The sequence below is a fragment of the Canis lupus genome, chromosome 2 (assembly GCF_048164855.1).
Source record: "Canis lupus baileyi chromosome 2, mCanLup2.hap1, whole genome shotgun sequence".
Classification (NCBI taxonomy): Eukaryota; Metazoa; Chordata; class Mammalia; order Carnivora; family Canidae; genus Canis; species Canis lupus.
In genome coordinates this window covers 53,078,186-53,095,699 of record NC_132839.1, presented here as the reverse complement: position 1 = coordinate 53,095,699, position 17,514 = coordinate 53,078,186, and the positions used below count along the sequence as shown (strand labels likewise).

General features: G+C 42.7%; 1 long non-coding RNA gene across 2 annotated transcripts in view; it reads left to right on the top strand.

Annotated features, from left to right (window-relative positions):
- Positions 1–17,514, top strand: part of LOC140617635 (uncharacterized) — a 71,588-nt gene that overhangs the window by 29,817 nt on the left and 24,257 nt on the right. The window contains exon 1 of one of the 2 annotated variants that reach the window (XR_012017818.1): positions 9,110–9,329. The exons of the other annotated variant lie outside the window; for it this stretch is intronic. This is a non-coding gene — a long non-coding RNA (uncharacterized lncRNA). Of the gene's footprint in view, positions 1–9,109; positions 9,330–17,514 lie in introns of those variants that run through there. 2 annotated transcript variants of the gene reach the window in all.

Sequence of the window (17,514 nt, the reverse complement as noted above, 5' to 3'; positions counted from 1 at the left end):
GCGCTCACAATATGGCAGCCGAATTCCATCATAGTGAGTGAGTGTGAGAACAAAAGAGGGTCCCCAAAATGAAAGCCACCATCTTTTTATAACCTAATCCTGGAAGTGACATCCCATCACTTCTCCTGTGTTCTCTTTATTAGAAATGAACCAATAAATCCAGCCTACACTGATAGGAGACTTCACAGGGTATGAATATCAGGAAGAGGGGTGATAATCAAATTTGGAAGCCATTGTAGAGGCTGCTTACTTCAGCAGTCACACATACCACTTCCTCACGGAAGGACTAATCTTTAATGATCAGAGATTAGGCCTCTAAAATTGTGACATCTAGATGATTATGAGACATTAGAGACCGCATTCCAATGCATAGAAGAGAGGGATAGTTAGAGGTGTGGGTGAGTAGATAGGTGGCTGTAAAACTTCTTCAACCAGGTCAGTGGTTCTCCAACCAAGGAGGGATATTATAATTATCTGAAAAGTAAGATAATGTGCCACAGCCTGTGCCCAAACCTGTAGATTCTTATTCAGCTGAACTGAGGTAGAATCCATGAATATGCAATATTTTAGAACTTCTTAAGTAGTTCTGATTTGCATCAAAGTTTGCAAAACTTTGATCTAAAGAGTTTACTGATGTCTGAAAGAAGGGATTTGGAGACACCATGGAATTCTTTAAAGTCTGGATCTTCTGAATGATGAAGAAGATGATGATGACAGTGACAATAGTAAGAATTAGTGTTTATGTGAGTACTTCATCCTCAGAGGCCACTGTGCTAAGGTGCTTATTTCCTGAGCCTCAGTTTGCTCATCACAAAATGAACAAAACAGCATCAGTCCAAGAGAGAGACTGTGACATCTAGATGATTTAAGTATGTGAAATGTCTGGGGCAGTGCCTGACACCTAGTAGATGCTTGATTTACAGATCCTTCCTGTTTGGCCATCCCTGTGCTCCTTTTGGGGAGCTGAGATATGATGAAGCAGGAAACCACACCAATTCTGCTACCCAAACATGTTGGAACTCCTGGATAAGGCTGAGTGGACCCAGAGGCACCTATAAAGGACATTTATAAGTGACCATAGGTCTGATGGGGGTCCCAGGAGGCCATTATGCAGGCCTGGGCTGGGGTGAGGCTGGCTATGTGATGTACCTAGGTCCTCCATTAAAAGTCTTAGACCAACAGCCTAGGGCAAGAGCAGTGACTCTGGGCTATTTTTACCTCCAAATACAGAGAGCTGTATCTATTTCTTTTATTAGAAGAACAATCCATGCTGGACACAGCTGTGTATCTAAAGCCCCAGTCCCTTCTTGTCACCAGTGACTGAGCTCCATTGACAGTTATCCTCAGCCTTCCCAGACCTCATAGGCTTCTCCAGAGCTATTTGGTGGTCTGGCCTGGGGCTAAGTTGAATGTGATTCATTGTGGATGGGATTTTTGGCTCTTTGCTTAAGCCATCACTTGATTCTTCTCAGATGCCTATACTTGTCTCCTCTCATAGCCCTAAATAGGAAAGGGCTGGTGACCTAAGTCATATTCTCTGTCTTTCATTAGTAGAGAAACTGAGGCATAGTATAGGACCTTGTCAGCTTACTGATGGCATAAACTTTGACTATAATTGGAGGTTCCAAACCTCTAGGAAGTTTCAATCAAGAGAAGATAGTCATGAACTGACTTGTCTCATGTGATCTTTTCTGCTAGAAGCCAAAATCCTAGGGACTGATGGCAAAGATAAAGTCCTGTAGTTCTAATTTCAAAGCAGCAAAGTTCAAGCTTCAAAATAGTTTTGCAATATTGAACTTCGAATCAGGGAGAACATCTTCTAAATCTTGGTTTTGCTAATATATTGCTGTGTTACTTCAGGCAAGTTAATTCACTTAACCTAACTCAGCCTTGGCTTTATTTATTTATTTATTTATCTGTGACATGGGTGTATCCATCAGTATAGCCTCATTCTAGATAACAAATACCCCCCAATCTCACTTGCTAACACAACAAAGATTTATTTTTTGTTCACTTTTCATGTCCATCTTGGGTCTCTGGAGGGCTTTGCTACATGTTATCTTCATTCTAAGATTCAGATTGAGAAAATAGTTACCATTAGAAATATTGCCAGTTTTTGTGACATTTGGATAAGGAGAGTGGGGGCAAATTATGGCACCATTCAGCTTCCATCTGGAAGTAATACAAGTCATTATGCTCACATTTCATTGATCAGAGCAAGTCACATGGCCACCTCTAACTCCAAGGATACAGAGAAGCACAGTCTCACCAAATACCCAGAAAGGAGGAGATATGGAAATGTTTGGTGGACAGCACTACTGACTCCCACAGTGGGTATTGCAATATCAACTTCCCAATAGGGATATTGTAAGGGTTAAAGGATGAAAAAAATCACTTTACAAATTATAGACACAAGTAAGATGTTGTTCAGGTAACATTTGTGTGGTGTTGTGTGCCACATGCTCTGCTGGATATTTTGTAAGAGCAGCACACCCCCAGACAATATTCTAGAAGGGAGTGGCTTGCCTGATTTTGCTCCCTCTTGGCACTGGAATCTTGACTGCAATTGTCAGACATGGTCCAGTAGTTCAGGTATGTACAAGAGCAAGAGCTCTTTCTTCCTCAACTGGAGACTTTTGAATGCTGTCCAAACTATTTCTCGGGGAAGGCTTACTCTTGTGACAGTTGACCAGTGATCCCCATAAGCAGAGATAACATGGGTGATCCTGATGTTGGTCTCTGCATCTTCCTCACTGAGGAGCAGGTGAGGCTTAGCAGATTCAAGACTGGCTATGGATTTTGGTCTGATTGCCCCTCCGTGTTCTTGTCCTTGTGCTGAGATGCCTGCTCCTTACTGTGAGGCCTTGGAGTGAGAAGTCTTTGGTGATACAGTCTGTGGAGGGTCCTGCGATGTTTAAGTTTCCTACCCCTATCTGTGGCTTCCCTGGAAGAAATTAAAATACCTTTGGCATCAGCAATGTTTTGTTGGCTATATCCCTGTGCTCTCTGCCCATTGGAAAGAGGGATTTTCAAGTACTGCCCTTCTTTTTATGGGAAGAGTCTCTGCTTGAAACCCAAACAAAAAAACAGATCTCTGTGTCCCTAAGATTCTGTGTGGGCCAGTAGTCAGACCCATGGCAATAGTAGCTCAGAACTTAGCCTCTGGGTGCTCAATACACACTTGCAGGTACAGTCTTTCGTTATCACAGGATGATTCTACTGATAATCCTGTGAAATAGGTAACGTTCTCATCTCATTTTACAGATGAAGAAACTGAGGCTTAAGTAGCTTATTTGCCTTGCCCAAGTTTCTACAAGAGGTACATGCTCTGGATTTAAATACAGGCTCTCAGGGGCACCTGGGTGGCTCTGTTGGTTAAGCATTCAACTCTTGATTTCGGCTTAGGTTGTGATCTCAAGAGTCGTAAGATGGAGCCCAGTGTCAGACTCTATGCTCAGTGGGGAGCCTGGTTGAGAGTCTCTCTCCCTCTCCCTCTGCACCACCTGCTGTCTCACAAATAAATGAATAGATAAATAGAAAATAGAGGGATCCCTGGGTGGCGCAGCGGTTTGGCGCCTGCCTTTGGCCCAGGGCGCGATCCTGGAGACCCGGGATCGAATCCCACGTCGGGCTCCCGGTGCTTGGAGCCTGCTTCTCCCTCTGCCTGTGTCTCTGCCTCTCTCTCTCTCTCCGTGTGACTATCATGAATAAATAAATTAAAAAAAAAAAAAAAAAAGAAAATAGATAAATTTAAAAAATTTTAAATACTGGTCCTCAGATTCCAAGGCATTGCCTTTCCCTCTATAGCTCTCCTTCATATGACCATATTTGCTTTTTAAAAAAATGATGGAACATCCTGACTACCAGAGTTTTAGTGCTAGAGGGGATTTTAGAGGTCATCTGGCCTAACTTCCTTATTTTATGGAGGAGGAAAGTTGAACACAGATGGTTGCCCGATGGCTCACATGGAGCTCTTTATCTCACTCCTTTGCTGTTCCTATTGTATTCTAAGTATAATGATAATTTTTTGGGGGGGTTTATTTCTGTCCATTCCCTCCCCTTTTCTTACAACATCTCATCCTCATTTTGTAACACCACCTCTTAGAAGCCTCCCCTGGTCATCTTTCCACCCCCAGGTTTGGTTTGGTTCCTACTCAATGCAACATAATGGCCACTATAGCCTTCCAGATTGTAGCATATATACATTGTGTTATAATAGCTAGTTTACTGATGTATTAACAGTGGACCTTCCCCTCCACCCATCACCTCAAGGACAGAAATTGTGTTTGTTTTGTTTCCCACTCTATACTTGGGGCTGGCACTTAGCTGGTGCTCAGAAAATGTTGGGTGGGAGGGAAAAAGGGAGGGAAGAGGGGAGGAAGGATGGAAGGAGCCCAGGTGTGGCTTTCAGGCAGCTGTGCAGTGTGGGCTCCCTCTTGAAGGGTGGGGTGTACCTCCTGAGAGGCTCACCCTTGTCAGAATCTCCCAAGGATCAGGGAGCAGGAAAGTCTCTGCTGCTTTTGTGGGGCCTGCCCCCAGCCTTCTGAGCTATTCCTATTCTCACCTGCAGCCCCCGGAAGAGGTAAGGAACAAGGAGAGGAGCGCAGAGGAGGGTGTGCTGCTCCAAGACAGGGGAAGGGCACTTAAAAATGTCACTTAGAATCCCTGAAAGAATAAGCTGTAAAAACAACCACACACTCTCTGCTGGGTGACGCAAGTCAAAGAGAAATGCAATGCAATTAGTCACTGGTTCTGAGTAGGAGGCGGGGAGGGGGCAGGGAGGCAGAAGGGAGAATGGTGATGGGCTGGGGGGCGGCAGCAGCCTCCCTCACACACTCTGCATCATCTGCTCAGAGACAGCCTCCAGAGTCCTGGGGAGACATTACTTTTTTCCTTTCATCCACCTGTGCTGGCCAGTGCCCCCCTTGCTTCTCCTCTTTCTCTCCCACGAGATGGCATCTTCCCCCTTTGCCAGCACCATCTTAGTTAGGTCTAGAATTAGGGAGAGGAGCCTGGAGTCTCTAAGGGAGAGAGAAGGGTTAGGTACAGGGTTTGTGGGAGTTTAAATAGGGGAAATCTTTGCCCACGGCCCATAGTTGGAAGAAACCAACCCTTAGCTTTTCCATTTGATAAAAGTACCCATTTGTGTTCATTTTCTGTCGCTGCTGCAACAAATCATCCCAAACTGAATGGCTGAAACCAATACAAGTTTATGATCCTACATTTTTAGAGGTCAGAAGTCCAAAACAGGTCTCACTAGGTTAAAATCAGGAGTCTGGGATGGCTCGGTGGCTCAGTGGTTGAGCATCTGCCTTTGGCTCAGGTTGTGATCCCAGGGTTCTGGGATCAAGTCCTGTATCAGGCTTACCACAGGGAGCCTGCTTCTCCCTCTGCCTATGTCTCTGCCTCTCTCTGTGTGTCTCTCATGAATAAATAAATAAATAAATAAATAAAATCTTTAAAACAAAATAAATAAAATAAAATAAAATAATAAAATAAAATAAAATCCAGGAGTCTGCCAGGCTGGATTCCTATCTGGAGGCCTCAGAGGAGAATCTGTTTCCTTGCTTTTACCTGACCTGCACTCCTTAGCTCATGGCCCCTTTGAGGCCCTGTCCTCAAGGTCAGTGACGGCTGGTAGAGTGTCTCTCACATGTATCACTCTGACACTCATTCTTCTCTCTCTGCCTCATTGAAGGACCCTCATGATTACACTGGGGGCACCCAGATAATCCAGAGAATTTCTTTATTTTAAGGTCAGTTAATTAGTAACCTTAATTCCATCTGTAACCTTAAATCCTCCTTGCACGTAACATAGCATATTTAGGGTCTGGCTATGAGGAATATCTTTGGGGGCCATCATTCTGCTTGCTCACCACCTCAGAGTGTCATGAAGATTAAATGGGACAATACATATAGCCCAGACCTGAGCTGACTTGTGATAAGAGTTAAGCAAACTGCAGCTGCTTCATCACTATTATTGTTATTATTATATTGTCACTTTTGTCCTCATTCTCTTCTTTGCTCTGCAAAAGGAAAACAGTGGGGACTTGAGCCTGCCCCTCCATGAGGACCAGCAGGTGTGCTGGGGCAGATAAAGCTTCATGGGCTCCTGCATGTGTTGTACTTAGCTTCCTGGCTCACCCAGCCTCCAGCTCCCCTCATTGCCATAGGAGCTGCCCTGGTCCTCAGGTCCTTATGTGCAGGAGCCTGGGAACCATCTCTGCTTCTAGACACTGAGCACATCTGAGAGGAGGGGGAGGCCAACTCTGTCTGTCACCCGAGCCCTCCCAAGCTCTGTCCATGAGTGCTGGTTGGAGAGCTGCTCCTGGATGTGCAGAGCAGCTTGGAGGACATGTGTCTCTGGGAAACTTGTACCTTCCTTGGGCTCTTCTTGAATATATGGAGCTATGCACAAAACCCCAACTCCAGTTAAAGATGAGTTAATAAAATGGCCTCTTATGTAATTTTTCTGATAATGGAACAGGATATTAGCTAGGGGAAGAGAGGGGTGCTCTTTCTCCTCCTGTGGAGTGAAGGAACCCTGTGGACCCCAGAATACTGAAATGAAAAGGTTTTGTTGAGAGAATATGGTTTCTGTCTTTGAGTTTGCAAGGCATAGAGATTGTAGAGATTGAGTCTGACTCTTGCCTAAATGCACCCAAGGGCTAGAACTGGCTAAAACTGCCCATCTGGCCAGAACATAGGGAGAGGGTGAAGTAGGAGGGGCTTGCTCTTCCCTACTTGAGTTGAGTGTTTCTGAGTGTTTAAGAGGGGGATAACATTGGAGCTATTTGGAAAAGACCTCATGCAAGATGACTCCCCCAACCAAAATAAGTTATGTCCATCGTGCTACTGGATGGAGTGGCAAGGCAGTCACTGAGAGCACTTCCCTTGCACAAAGATGCCATAGAGAGAGAGGTTCAAAAAGGGGGAGGACAGGGTTCCCCAAATCTCTATAAACTCCTACAGGTTGGCAGCAAAATCCCCAAATAACCTGATTAAAAAGGGGTCAAAGGAAATGAATTAGATATTTCTCCAAATAAAGGCATACAAATGGCCAATGGGTACATGAAAATATGCTTAATATAACTAATCGCAAAATAAAACCAGAATGAGATAGTGCCTCATACCTGTTAGGGTGGCTGTTATCAAAACAACAGCAACAAACTCAAAGGATAAGTGTTGGCGAGGATGTGGAGAAGTTGGAACCCTTGCACATTGTGGATGGAGGTGTGAAATGGTGCAGCTGTATGGGAAACAGTATGGAAGTTCCTAAGAAAATTAAAAATAGAAATACCATTTGACCTGGCAATCCCACTTCTGAGTATATATATCCAAAAGAATTGAAATCAAGATCTCAGAGGATAGCTGCACTCCCATGTTCATTGCAGCATTATTCACAACAGCTAAGTTGTGGAAAGAATCTAAATGTTGACAGATGAATGGCTAAAGAATGTGCGTGCATTCTTAATGGAATATTATTAAGCTTTAAAAAAAGAAGGAGATCAGGATGCCTGGGTGGCTCAGCGGTTTAGCGCCACCTTTGGCCCAGGGTGTGATCCTGGAGTCCTGGGATCGAGTCCCACATGGGGCTCCCTGCATGGAGCCTGCTTCTCCCTCTGCCTGTGTCTCTGCCTCTCTCTCTCTCTGTGTCTCTCATGAATAAATAAATAAAATCTTTAAAAAAAAAAAAAAGGAGATCTTGCCATATGTGACACCATGGGTGTACCTGGAGGATATTATGCTAAGTGAAATAAGCTGGACACAGAAGGACAAATACTGCATGATCTACTTATGTGAGGAATCTAAACCAGTCCAGCTCATGGAAACCAAGAATAGAAGGGTGGTTGCTGGGGCTGAGGGGAGGGGGAAGTGACAAGTCTCTATTCAATGGATATGAGTGAAAGAAGACAAATAAGTTCTGGAGTTTTGCTGTACAGCATCGTGCCTATATTTAACAATACCATATTGTGCGTTTAAAATTTTGTCAAGGGTAGATCTCATACCATGACAATTAAATGTTCTTACTGCAATAACTAAAAAAGAAAAAAAGAAAGAAATCCTAGAAGGGCATCCAAGATAGACCACAATATACAAGTAAAATGAGGGCTTCTGTGACCTTTATTTGCCTCCATTCCTCAAAGTTCTACCCCATTCCTCCCCATGGTAGAAACAGATGAGTGAACAAGGTAGAGACTGAATAAGAAGAATGGAGAAACCCATGATGTCTTCTCCCCCACTGTGACCTCCAGCCACAGGGAAGGGAGTTATTTAGATCAGTTGGGAATGAAGATTTTCTATTAGATGCTTCCACACTTTTACTACATGTAAAAACTGTCACAACAGTTTTTGAAAAAAAAAAAAACAAAACCCCAGAAAATATATATGATCTGCTCAATACGTCATGGTCAGAGAAAGGAGAGTAGACAGCGTGGAGACAAAAACAGCAAACAAAGCTGTGTCTGTAAACCACCAAGTGAGACTCGTCCGAGGAGCTGGTTATAATAATCGTGCCCATCATGGTCATACTCAGGGGTGCATCTTTCTCTCATTAAATTCTCACCACAACACTGTGAGGGGGACGGCTGTTTTACTGTTTCACATTTGACACAACAGACTGAGCCTTATGTGACATGCCAAGGTTCCATAGCTGGTGAGGAGCTGATATTTGCTCTTTGGGTCTGGCACCAAATCCCACCATGAGCCACAGATATATATCGATGGGGTAATAACATCACAGGGCAGCTGACTTCACTTTTCTAACCTCCATGGCCTCCTTTCTTTGTCATCTCCCAGCATTCAGAGAGGATGAAGGAGAGGGTCTCCTGGAAGTATGCTGAGCTTGTCAGAAGTAAGAGAGGAGTCAGGGTGGCTCAGTGGGTTAAGCATCTTCCTTCGGCTCAGGACATGATCCCGGGGTCCTGGGATAGAGCTCTGTGTCAGACTTCCAGCTCAATGGGGAGTTTGCTTCTCCCTCTGCCCCTCCCCCCACTCGTGTGTGTGCTCTTTCTCTTTCTCTCTCTCTCTTGCATGTGTGCTCTCTCTCTCTCTCTCTCTCAAATAAATAAATAACATCTTTTCTTTTTTTTTTTTTAAAGAGAGGAGCCAGAAGGTCTTTTCTGACATCTGCTGTGTGCTGGCTTGCCTGCCTTCCAGGGATGAATGGGCAGGTTCCCTTGGAGGCATCCTGTGGTGCCATCAGGGAGTTTCTGGGGGAACCTCAATCCAGAGCTAGACATCCTAATATCTGCTCTATCTACCTCCCAGAAGTGACTGTCTGAGAAAACCTTCTGTGAGCTCTGTGGCAGTCACAGCCTGATGGACAGGTGAGTCAGCACCCCAGGTAGACATTGTCCTAGTTTGGCTACCAAACATCCAGACCTGCTTTTTATTTGGAAAATCCATGCACTGAGAGAATCTTGTTGAAATTGCAGGAACCTACCTCCCATCATGGGAGGCAGAGGGTACCAACCACTTCTTCTCCTGAAATTCACCATCATCGTGCATGTGCATGTGTGTACACACACAGCTCCTATTGTAGGCTCCTGGGGGTTGCTGCTGGAGTTGTGAACACGGATGGAGTGATGACACAGGAATATTGGAGTTAGTCACTGGGGCCAGGCGGCTGAGGAGAGCCCAGCAGGTGTGGGTGTGGGAGTGATGGATGGTGCTCCATCCACATGGTCTCAATCTAGCTTTTCACTTGGGTGAACTTTCAGGAACTCATGGCTGCCAGGCCTCTACTTATTTGTGCCAAGTGCTCTAGTATTCACATTAGTTCTTCTGTTCTCCTCCAGCACATTCCTTTCCTGTAAAAGATACACTAATTAGAGCTGGCTTTTATTATCTGCATCAAAGGACCTGAAGCTCCCTTCTGTAGAATTTCAGGGACATTTATACTCTGACCACACACAAATTCCTTCCAAAGAGTTCCCAGGGTCCCCTGGGACTATGGTCTGGGACTCGGCCTACCCTGCCACTTCTCCCCAAAGCCCTAAAGATTCTCCCACCTGCCTGGCAATGTCTGCTGTCTGTCTATGTCCTGGTCTTTGTGGAACCCTCTTTCTGGATCACACAGTGGCTGAGGCCTCCAGCTTAGACACTTTCAGGTCAAACTTGGATTTCAACTGCCACCTACTAACTCACATGGATGAGCTTGTTAATATCCCTGGGCTTCCTTGTCATCCACTGTTTCTCCCCACCCCAATACCTCACTGTCCCCTACTGCCCCCCGATTTACCTCACCATGAGATGTGTCTTGAACTGCTCCCACCAAAGGCAGATATGTTCCCAGGAACATCTTCTGTTGACTGTTGGCTTGGGGTATGGCAACTTATTTATCACAAGTCTTCTTCATAGATGGATTTCTTCCCTGAGCTCCTAATCCAGGGTCAGATGCTTGTGAGAGGCCATGGAACAGACAAACCCACAACCAAAAATGGAGGCCCACCAGAGGCAGAGTTTTGATAGCAGGGGGAGCAAGGGAAGGAAAAATTTAAAATCCTTTCTGAGTGGCTATGAAGTATGCAAGGTGAGTTCACCTCCAATCCCTCACTGAATCTTCGTGGCCCCCCTACAAGCCATTTTCCCACTTCCATGGGGAAGAAGCCACTTCCATGGCTTAGGGACCATGGAAGCCACAGAGCAAGCAGATGCCACAGCCAGGAATCAAAACCAGATCCGTCTGCCTCCAAAGTTCATGAGGACCTTGTGATTACAACTTTTATTTAAGTTTCTAGAGAAGAATTTGACATGTTTGGGGAGAAGCCATTATAAGAAAGGAGAGTTTATCACTTTGTGTTTTCCTCTCCTCCTTCAGACAGCCATTCCCTTGGAAGCAAATGTCCATTTTTCATTTCTCCCTTCTCTCCCTCTCGCCCCTTGCTTTCTCTTTTCACATTTATGGTTGTCTAAGGTTATCAAATATTCTGAGTTGAGTATCTTGCTGAATCCAATGGCATTTTTCCAGGGTGAGAGTCTGGTGTCCGCTGTGGACATGAAGCCAAGGCTGGTTGATTGAGGTGGGCAGGATGGGGATAGGCTGGGGACATAGCAGAGGATGTGTTCCTTCTGCTTCTGGTTGCCTGGTTCCTCTGGCATTCCCTTACCTGGAGATTACCAGTTACATGAGGCACCAACAGGATTGTGAATGGAAGGATGCCCACCTAGTAGCATGCCAGCCATCAGAAAGCCTTGTGATGTTCTTGGGCTGAAGTTATACTGGTTCAGGTGGCAGGCAGTTGGGCTGGAAAGTCTGGCACTGATTAGATATCCTGAGGTTTCACCAATAGAAAAGAGATGCTCCTCTCTAGTAGTGTAGAAGGAGAAAAAAGTAAGTTATCAATTCATTTACTCAAAAAGTACTTATTGAGGACATATTCCATACTAGATTCTTTTTTACACTTTGGAGATAGAATGAACATGGTAGATAAATCCATGATTTCAAAAAACTTCATTCTAGTGGAAGAGAGAGACAATAAATAAGCCTTGTCTTCTGAGTGGAGAGGGGGTAGAGAAAAAGGGTGCTGCTGTTCAGATCTAAGACCTAAATCTCACTTCTCACTGCCTCCTTAACCTGTTTTCTACCTGAGTGTTAATTTTCACCAATTGCAGATTGCCAAAGCATCAAAGATGTGTGATGCAGATGATCAAAGATTTGGGATTTAAGGAAAACAAACAGCTCTTCTCTTGTATTTCAAAAGTTGATGATACTGCTGTTCCCTTTGGGTTAACACCCATATAGCTCTGTGTCTTCAAGGAATACCATGACACCATGTCCTGGATGGATGGATGATCTGTGGACAAGTTTTAGGCAGTGATTTCTTGGTCAAGATATTTAATAGCAGGTCTTTTTCTTTCTTTCCATTTCCTTTCTCTTTTTTTAAAATTGAGAATCATCTTCCATTTACAGAGCATCTTGATGTGCATGGGACTATCTAGGGAGCACTGGGCATCATGTGAGGCCTTGGCATTCTTATTCAGAGAGTTAATATTCTTCTAATTGAATGGGCTGGGCCTTGGTAGTAAACCTGCCATGTTGCTTTCAGTCACCACTTGCACTGTTAAGAGCAGAGGCTTTATGGCTAGAATTTATTTTAAAGTCTAGTTCTGCCATTTCCTAACTATGTGCTCTTGGCTAAGGGAGAACTTTGAGTAGAAAGAGTAGAGTCTAAAATTTGCCTGGCTCTGACACTCACTTGCTGTGTAACCTTATGCAAGTAGCTTATCCTTGGGATTTTGGTTACTACATCTGAAAAAGGGAAGTAAAGAGTCCTACTTCACAGAGCTATTTTAAAGATTAAATGAAAAGACACATGTCAAACACAAAAGCTGTGCATATTAGGTGGTCAAAATGTAATTTTCCTTTAACCTTTCCTTTTGAATGAAATAAAACCTTCTGGGATAACTCCACCCCCATCTCATAAATGGCACTACTATTTACCCAAATGCTCAGGTTAAAATCCTAGGAGGCACCCTTGATTCATTTTTTTTTTTTAAATAGCACTTTGCCTTTTTCTAGCACAAAATTCAATAGCAAGTTCCTTGGCTTGACTCCTGAATGTCTCTTGACCATCTCCACTGCTATTGTATTAGCTGTAGCCACAATCATCTCTCCCTTAGAGCTTGAAAAACATAGCCTCCAAATTTTTTGACATTCCTCTTGTTGAGAGGTGGAGGTGATATTTCCTCCCCTTGAATGTAGATTGGCCTGGTACTACTTTGATCCATAGAGTATGGTGGAGGTGAGGCCACATGACTTCTCAGGATAGATCATGAGAGGCTTCTATTTGGTTCTGTTTGGGATACTCTTTTCAGGTGTTCCCTCTTGATTGAGCTGCCATGCTGTGAGGAAGCCCAAGAAAGGCACATGTAATGTAGGTGTCCTCATTGACAATTCTGGCTAAGCCCAGATTTTATAGTTCCTAGCCTCTGAAATCATCCACACTCATTTGAGATTTTCCTGCTGAGGATCCAGATATCACAGAACAGAAGTAAGTTATCTTTACAGTGTCCCTTATGAATTCTTGACCCACAGAATCCATGAGCTTAGTAAAATGGTTATTGTTTTAATGCTACAAATTTGGCTTGTTATCTAGAAGTAGATCATCAGAACACTCTCCTTGACAACTGCAATGGCCTCCCAAATTCTTTTCCTGATTCCACTATTATCCATTTCTCCACACAGCAGCCACAGGAATGTTTTAGAAACATAGGTAAGATGATATTATTCTGCCATGTAAAAACCTTCCAAACTTCTTATCTTGGTCTATTAGACCCCATGTGACCTGGCGTCTGTTCTTAAGCGCACACTGGACATGGGACATTGTCATCTTGCCACAAGGAAATCAGGCGCTGGCTAAAAGCATATGACACAGGACACAAAAAGTACCTCTTACAGCTCAGTTCCAGTTTCCTCACTTCCAGAGCTAGGGCAGCATCTTTTGTCTTATGTGAGTGTTGGAACCCTGGTCCTTGACCCCAAAACCTCTGTGGGCAGTCATTACCTTTCCTGTACCTTTTTAGCTCTGACTTCTCTCTTGATTTCTGACACCATGGCATTTCTCCATTCTTCCAAGTATAGCTCTTGAATTTTCTATATTATTTGTAGTTTGAAGGGGGAATTGCATTAACTTAACAGACCATGTTGCAAGAAGTCTTAAAGCTCTCATTTTTTGTACACAATATGATCAAATGCTTTACTCAAGAAATAGACTGGAAAGCAGTTGGAAATCAGAGCATTTGGCAAGTTGGTCAGATGGAAGATCTACATATCCAATGAACTTTTTGGTGAAAATGGTGGTTTAAGCAACTCATCTAATTCATACTGTCCTGAAATGCCACTAAAACTACCAGTAAAGAATTCTTTTTTTTTTTTTTTTTTTTTTTTGTTGCCTTAAATCCACAAGGATGGGGACAATGAGAGTGGAAACAACATCACTTTAGAAGTTAGAAAGCAGGACAAATGGTAGCTTATATAACTAACATGATAAAGAAAAGTGCTAGGAACCAACCAGATTTACACTGCAGAATCCTCAGTCTCAGGGATTGGTGGAACCAGAAACTTTGAAACTGGAGGTAGAAGAGGGAATAAAGAGAGTTGGCAGAAAACTGTTTAAAAAACAGCTGGGGGCAGCCCGAGGGGCTCAATGGTTTAGCGCTGCCTTCAGCCCAGGGTGTGATCCTGGAGACCCAGGATCGAGTCCCACATCGGGCTCCCTGCATGGAGCCTGCTTCTCCCTCTGTCTGTGTCTCCTCCTCTCTTTCTCTCTGTGTCTGTCATGAATAAACAAATAAAATCTTTTAAAAAAACTAGCTGGAATGGGAGTTTTTGCTTAATGTACAGAGTTTCTATTGGTGTGGTGAAAAATTTGGAAACAGGTAGTGGTGATGGTTGCACAACATTGTAAATATAATCAATGCCACTGAATTGTAGACTCAAAAAATGGTTAAAATGGCTAATTATATGTTATATATGTTTTACCACAATAAAAAAAGAAGCAATCAGACTTGTGTCCCCTCCCTCTCTTCTTGCTGCTGGGTAAGAAGCTCTCCCACATTGGACAATATACAAGTGGTTTATTTTCTACACAGGTAAAAGAGACAGTCCAGACACTGTGGAAGTCAGTGGTACATACTGAAAATAGGGAGACAAAAATGACTGAATGTAAACCAAATGCTGAGACTCCTAGCCTTCTCCCCTACTTTTTGAATCCCCAAACACAGGCCTTCAACTTCCTAGCAGGAGATATAAAAACTCTTCTCTGTGAAGTTTGATTAACTCAAGAAGAAACTGACAATGAAGAGACTGACTTTGAAGTCTCCTAGCAAATGGCTCGGCTATAGCCCTTAACAGTACTGTTTACAACCAGCAAGTCCCACCAATGGGCTCAAAGCTTCCAGTAGGTGTTTGAGGCCCTTATTCTTAAATATGACACCAGAGATCTGAGAAAAGAGAAAAGATTTTACTGTGAAAGAGTGAAACTCAAATAAGCTTATAGGAGGCAGAAAAAGGCAACAGAGAAAACAGATTTTGAAGACAGAAGAAAATGTCAATGAAAAAGGCTATCATAAATATCTTTAGAGATACAAGAGATGACACTGCATCTATGAAACAAGAATATAATGCTCTCCAAAAGAAGAATATTCAGAGAGCAAAGTGTGATCTTAGAAATGAAAAATCATAGTAGTAGCAGAAATGAAAAACTTAACGGAAGGGTTAGAAAGCTGAGCAAATCTCTTAGATAGTATAACAAAAAAGGCATAAAAATGCAAAGTAGAAGAGAAAAAGTATATAAATCTACATGTAAATCAACCTAGGATATTCAACATCTGAATGATAGGAGCAGAAGGATGAAACAAAGAAAATGGACAAGAGAAAATAATTGATGACATAATTCAAGAAAATTTCTCATTACTTAACATGAAAACAAACCAACACTAAAAGCTTTTTATCATGAAATTTTAGAGTGCCCCTATATTAGTTTTCTATTGCACCATAGTTAATTAGCATGTACTTAAGTAGCTCAAATCAACATACACTTCTTTTATCAGTCTCCAAGGGTCAGTACACATATTAGATGAGTCCTCCGCTCAGGGTGTCCCATGCCTGCTGTCTATGCCACATTTGAGTCTGGAGCTTGGAGTCCTCTTCGAAGCTTATTTGATTGTTGATAGAAGCCAGTTCCTTATGATTGTAGAACTGAGGTCCCCACTTCCCTGCTGGCTGTCAGCTAGGGGTCACCCTCAGCTCTTAGAAATCCCTCAGCTCATTACCACACTGCCCTTTCCCAGGCCCTCTCACAAAATGGCAACTTCTTCAGAGCCTACAGAAAAATCTCTCATTCCAGTCTAAGACAGAATCTTTATAATATAGTCACATGAGTGATTATTCCATCACCTTTGTCATTAGGATGTCACCTACTCAAGAGAGTGACTATTTCATAATCTACTGGCTAGAAGTAAATCACAGGTTCTATTCACCCTCAGATTCTATAAGAAGGTGAATCACTGGGCAGCCATCTTAGAAATCTGCCTACCACAACTGTGAACCAAAAGAAGCTATTATATATTTACCCCAAAAATTCAAAACACTAATTCAAAGGGGGTACATGCAACCTTATGTTTATAGCAGCATTATCTACAATAGCCAAACAGTGGAAGCAGCCCAAGTGTCCATAGATAAATGGATAAAGAAGAAATGACATAAATACAGTATATATTTATATAAATATATTTATATATTTATATATTTATATATATGATGGAGTATTACTCAGCCATAAAAAAGAATGAAATCTTGCTATTTGCAGTGATGGAGCTAGAGAGTATTATGTTAAGTGAAATAAATCAATTAGGGAAAGATAATTGTCATATGATTTCACTCATGTGGAATTTAAGAAACAAAACAGGATCCTAGAGGAAGGAAGGGAAAAATAAAATAAGATTAAATCAGAGAGGGAGGTAAACCATAAGAGACACTGAACTCTAGGAACTAAACTGAGGGTGGCTGGAGGGTTGGTGGGTGGGTGGTTGGGGGAACTTGGTGATGGGCATTAAGGAGGACACTTCATGTAATGAGCACTGGGTGTTATATGCAACTGGTAAATCACTAAATTCTACCTCTGAAACCAATAATACAGTATATGTTAACTACGTTGAAATTAAATAAAGAATTTTAAAAATGAAAGAAAGATGCTTTCTACACAATGTTGTCTCCCTGAGTTAAGTATATACCACTTTCTTATGGTTCCACACATACATTTGAGGGGACCTTTCTTCCTTTTTCGTGCTATATGGGAATCCAGATATGATGGCTGCAGCTGGAGCCACCATATTGGCTTATGAATAAACAGAGGCCATGCTTGCTGGAGTTACAAGTGAGAAGGAACCTGGCTTCATGAGGATTTTTTTGGAGCAGGGCTGCTGTTATCCTTAGACTATTCCTCTTCCAATTTTTATTTGAGAACTATAACCTTCTATCTTTAAACTATTGTTATTTTGAATTGTCTACTATTCATAGCCAAACCTAATCTTAGTAAACACAGCACCATAATGGATAAATACTGAACATAATTTTGACCTATTAAGTAAGAGCTGGGGGCTGTCAGGGTGCCTGGGTATTTCAGTCGGTTAAGCATTCAACTCTTAGTTTCTGCTCAGGTCATGATTTCTGTGTTGTGAAACTAAGCCCCATGTCAGGCTCCAAACTCAGCATGGAATCTGCTTGAGATTCTCTCTCCCTCTGCCCCTCCCCCCACATGTGTGCTCCTTCCCTGAAATAAAGAAATAAATCTTTAAACAATTAAAAAATAAATAAATTAAAACTGTTTTTTGTTTTGTTTTGTTTTGTTTTTTGTTTTGTTTTGTTGTTTTTACAAATAGAAGGCTGTGACATAGGAAGTACAGACCAGTGAAGGTCAAGATCAGTGTAGGGAGAATAGAAGAGGCTTGGCAGACTCCTTGGTGCACAAGATAAGAAAAAAATCCAGATTAGGTTAGGTGGTTCTCTTA